General features: G+C 37.8%; 1 non-coding gene across 1 annotated transcript; it reads right to left on the reverse strand.

The window, feature by feature from the left end:
- Positions 1-3,276: 3,276 nt before the first annotated feature.
- On the reverse strand, positions 3,277-3,384 carry LOC130954252 (small nucleolar RNA R71). Its single transcript, XR_009076234.1, has one exon. It is a non-coding gene; the product is annotated as a small nucleolar RNA R71 (small nucleolar RNA).
- Between the last annotated feature and the right edge of the window lie 2,007 nt (positions 3,385-5,391).

Here is a 5,391-nt window from a genome sequence, read left to right on the forward strand (position 1 = left end):
TCCATTAGATGCCTTGATATGTTTGTTAAGTGATTTAAGGTTTAGGAGGCAAAGATTGGATCAAGGGAATGAAGAAAGAAGCATGAAAAGTTGGAGAACTCATGAAGAAATGAAAGAACCGGAAAGCTGTCAAGCCGACCTCTTCGCACTTAAACGACCATAACTTGAGCTACAGAGGTCCAAATGATGCGGTTTCAGTTGGGTTAGAAAGCTAACATCTGGGGCTTCGAAACGATATAAGATTTGCTATAGTTGCTACACGTATGGTGGTGCGCACGCGTATAGTACGCGCACGCGCCGATGCTGCCACCTAGTCCACTTGAAGCAAAACGTGGCCAGCGATTTTAGAAGCCTTGTGGGCCCAATCCAACTCATTTCTGATGCTATTTAACCCAAGGAGTGAAGAGGGAAACACAAGTTAGTTACCAATTAGTTTTAGTTTAGCTTTTAGTTAGTTTCTAGAGAGAGTAGCTCTCTCTTCTCTCTAGAATTAGGATTAGGTTAGTTCTTAGATCTAGATCTATTTCTTCTTCTTCTCTCTTCCAATTTTCGTTCATCTCTTCTATTGTAGTTGTAGAATTCTTCTTCTAATGTAATTCCTTTGTTTTTAGTTTGTGAATTCTCTTTTGTAGATCTACATTTCTCCTTCAATGCAATTGGTAAGTTCTTTGTTGTTTCATGATTAATTTGGTTTTCTATTATGGACCTCTTGCCTTTGTAGTTAGATCTCTCTTTAATTCTTGCAATTTATGTTGTTCACTTTTATTGCCTTTTATGTGTTTGTTGAAATGCCTCTTCTAGATATAGTATAGATTTTGTTCCTCTTGGCCTAGGTAGAGTAATTAGTGACACTTGAGTTATCTAATTCCTTTGTTGATTGATAATTGGAGAGATTGCTAATTGGTTTGGAGTGCACTAAAGCTAGTCTATCCTTGGGAATTGGCTAGGACTTGTGGCTCAAGTCAATTCATCCACTTGACTTTCCTTTATTTAGTAAGGGTTAACTAAGTGGTAGCAATGAACAATTCTCATCACAATTGAGGAGGATAACTAGGATAGGACTTCTAATTTTCATACCTTGCCAAGAGCCTTTTATAGTTGTTAGTTTACTTTCTTGCCATTTATCTTTCATGCCTCTTATAAAAACCCCAAAATAACTCACAACCAATAACAGGACACTTTATTGTAATTCCTAGGGAGAACGACCCGAGGTTTGAATACTTCGGTTTATAAATTTTAGGGGTTTGTACTAGTGACAAACAACTTTTTGTATGAAAGGATTATTGATTGGTTTAGAAACTATACTTGCAACGAGAATTCATTTGTGAAATTCTATACCATCAAAAATCCGTTCATCAGCTAGCCATGTCTAATTTCTTTAGACTAAAGCTTTAGACTAACATTGCATGATTCCTGGAATTCTCATTAAGAATTTTGATATCCTTATTTTCTTTTTCACTTAATTTTCGAAAAAATCCAAAAAAATTACAAAATCATAAAAACCAAAAATATTTTATGTTTCTTGTTGAGTCTAGTATCTCATTTTAAGTTTGGTGTCAATTGCATGTTTCTTTTCTTCTTGCATTTTTCGAATTCATTCATGTGTCTTCATTGATCTTCAAGTTGTTCTTGATGATTTCCTTGCTCTGATCTTTAAATTCTCTTGACTTGAGTGTTTTGTTGTTTCTCTTATATGCATTCTCATTTTGTTAGTGTCAATAGTATACAAACTTCTAAGTTTGGTGTCTTACATGCATTGTTTATTTGATCTTAGTTTCATTTTGATTATTCCTCATTATTAAAAACCCAAAAAATTTTTAATTTGTGTCTTTTCAAGTCAATAATACAGAGAATTGAAGATTCAGAACATACAGCAGAGGAATTACACAGAAAAAGCTGGGCGTTCAAAATGCCCAGTGAGGAAGGCAAACTGGCGTTTAAATGCCAGCCAGGGTGCCTGGCTGGGCATTTAACGCCCAAAAGGGTAGTGTTTTGGGCGTTAAACACCAGAATGGACACCATTCTGGGCGTTTAACGCCAGGATGGCACAAGAGGGAAGATTTTGTTTTCAATTCAAATTTTTTTCAAGTTTTTAAAATTTTTCAAAATCAAATCTTTTTCAAATCAAATCTTTTCAATCATATATTTTTCAAAATCAATTTCTTTCTTTTTCAAAGATACTTGCTAACAATTAATGATTTGATTCAACATTTCAATTATGTTACCTTTTTTGTTGAGAAAGGTTTAATGTCTGAATCATATCTTTCTTGTTAGGCAGGTCATCAATTTTTCAAAATCAAATCTTTTTAAATTGTTTTTCAAATCATATCTTCTCAATCACATCTTTTTAAACCATAACTTTTCAATCATATCTTTTTAATCACATCTTTTTCAAAATAGTTTTCAATCATATCTTTTTGATTTCTAATTTCAAAATCTTTTTCAAAAATCACTTGATTTCTTTTCCACTCTTAGTTTTCGAAAATCAATTAGTATTTTTTCAAAATGTTTTTAAAATCTTTTTAATTTATTTTCGAAAATTTCTTCCCCTCTTCTCACATCCTTCTATTTATGGACTAATACTCCTCCTTAATGCACAATTCGAACTCTATCTTTCCTTGATAAGTTCGAATTCTTCTACCTCTTCCTTCTATTTTTCTTTTCCTTTGACACCTCAAGGAATCTCTTTACTGTGACATAGAGGATTCCATATTTTCTTGTTCTCTTCTCTTTCATATGAGCAGGAGCAAAGACAAAAGCATTCTTGTTGAGGCTGACGCTGAACCTGAAAGGACCTTGAAGTGAAAGCTAAGAGAAGCTAAAGCACAACTCTCTGTAGAGGACCTAACAGAAATCTTCGAAGAAGAAGACATGGCAGCCGAAAACAACAACAATGCCAATAATGCAAGGAAGGTGCTAGGTGACTTTACTGCACCTACTCCCGACTTCTATGGGAGAAGCATCTCTATCCCTGCCATTGGAGCAAACAACTTTGAGCTTAAGCCTCAATTAGTTTCTCTAATGCAACAGAATTGCAAGTTCCATGGACTTCCACTGGAAGATCCTCTTCAGTTTTTAGCTGAATTCTTGCAAATCTGTGACACTGTCAAGACTAATGGGGTTGACCCTGAGGTCTACAGACTTATGCTATTCCCTTTTGCTGTAAGAGACAGAGCTAGGATATGGTTGGACTCACAACCTAAAGAAAGCCTGAACTCTTGGGAAAAGCTAGTCAATGCCTTCTTGGCAAAGTTCTTTCCACCTCAAAAATTGAGTAAGCTTAGAGTGGAAGTCCAAACCTTCAGACAGAAGGAAGGTGAATCCCTCTATGAAGCTTGGGAAAGATACAAACAATTAATCAGAAAGTGTCCCTCTGACATGCTTTCTAAATGGAGCATCATAGGTATCTTCTATGATGGTCTGTCTGAACTGTCCAAGATGTCATTGGATAGCTTTGCTGGAGGATCTCTTCATCTGAAGAAGACGCCTAAAGAAGCTCAAGAACTCATTGAAATGGTTTTAAATAACCAATTCATGTACACTTCTGAAAGGAATCCTGTGAACAATGGGACGAATCAGAAGAAAGGAGTTATTGAGATTGATACTCTGAATGCCATATTGGCTCAGAACAAAATATTGACTCAGCAAGTCAATGAGATTTCTCAAAGTCTGTCTAGAATGCAAGCTGCACCAGGTAGTACTAAGGATGCTTCATCTGAAGAAGAAGCTTATGATCCTGAGAACCCTTCAATGGAAGAGGTGAATTACATGGGAGAACCTTATGGAAACACCTATAATCCTTCATGGAGAAATCATCCAAATCTCTCATGGAAGGATCAACAGAGACCTCAACAAGGTTTCAACAATAATAATGGTGGAAGAAACAGGTTTAGCAATGGCAAGCCTTTTCCATCATCTTCTCAGCAACAAATAGAGAATTCTAAGCAGAGCCACTCTGACTTAGCAACCATGGTCTCTGATCTAATCAAAACCACTCAAAGTTTCATGACTGAAACAAGATCCTCCATTAGGAATTTGGAGGCACAAGTAGGACAGCTGAGCAAGAAAACTACTGAACTCCCTCCTAGTACTCTTCCAAGCAATACAGAAGAGAATCCAAAAGGAGAATGCAAGGCCATTAACATTACCCACATGGCCGAACTTGGAGAGGAGGAAGAGGCAGTGATCGCCACTGAGGAAGACCTCAATGGACGTCCACTGGCCTCCAATGAGTTCCCTAATGAGGAACCATGGGAATCTGAGGCTCATAATGAGACCATAGAGATTCCATTGGATTTACTTCTGCCATTCATGAGCTCTGATGAGTATTCTTCCTCTGAAGAGGATGAAGATGTCACTGAAGAGCAAGTTGCCAAGTACCTTGGAGAAATCATGAAGCTAAATGACAAGTTATTTGGTAATGAAACTTGGGAGGATGAACTCCCTTTGCTCACCAAAGAACTGGATGACTTGTCTAGGCATAAATTACCTCAAAAGAGACAGGACCCTGGGAAGTTCTCAATACCTTGTACCATAGGCACCATGACCTTTAAGAAGGCTCTGTGTGACCTAGGGTCAAGCATAAACCTTATGCCTCTCTCTGTAATGGAGAAGCTAGGGATCTTTGAGATGCAAGCTGCAAGAATCTCACTAGAGATGGTAGACAATTCAAGAAAACAAGCTTATGGACTTGTAGAGGATGTTTTGGTGAAAGTTGAAGACCATTACATCCCTGCTGATTTCATAGTCCTAGAGACTGGAAAGTGCATGGATGATCCATCATCCTTGGCAGGCCTTTCCTAGCCACAGCAAAGGCTGTGATTGATGTTGACAGAGGAGAATTGATCATTCAAGTGAATGAATAATCCTTTGTGTTTAAGGCTCAAGGATATCCCTCTGTTACCATGGAGAGGAAGCATGAAGAGCTTCTCTCAAAACAGAGTCAAACAGAGCCCTCACAGTCAAACTCTAAGTTTGGTGTTGGGAGGCCACAACCAACTTCTAAGTTTGGTGTTGAACCCCCACATTCAAACTCTAAGTTTGGTGTTGGGAGGTTCCAACATTGCTCTGAGTATCTGTAAGGCTCCATGAGAGCCCTCTGTCAAGCTACTGACATTAAAGAAGCACTTGTTGGGAGGCAACCCAATGTTATATTTATCTATTTTTCCTTTGTTATTTTATGTTTTCTGTAGGTTGATGATCATGGGAAGTCACAAAATCAATTGAAAAAGCAAAAACAAAATGAAAAACAGAAAGAAAAATAGCACACCCTGGAGGAAAACCTTGCTGGCGTTTAAACGCCAGTAAGGGCAGCAAATGGGCGTTTAACGCCCAGTCTGGCACCATTCTGGGCGTTTAACGCCAGAAAGGGGCACCAGACTGGCGTTAAAC

The sequence above is a fragment of the Arachis stenosperma genome, chromosome 1 (assembly GCF_014773155.1).
Source record: "Arachis stenosperma cultivar V10309 chromosome 1, arast.V10309.gnm1.PFL2, whole genome shotgun sequence".
Lineage (NCBI taxonomy): Eukaryota > Viridiplantae > Streptophyta > Magnoliopsida > Fabales > Fabaceae > Arachis > Arachis stenosperma.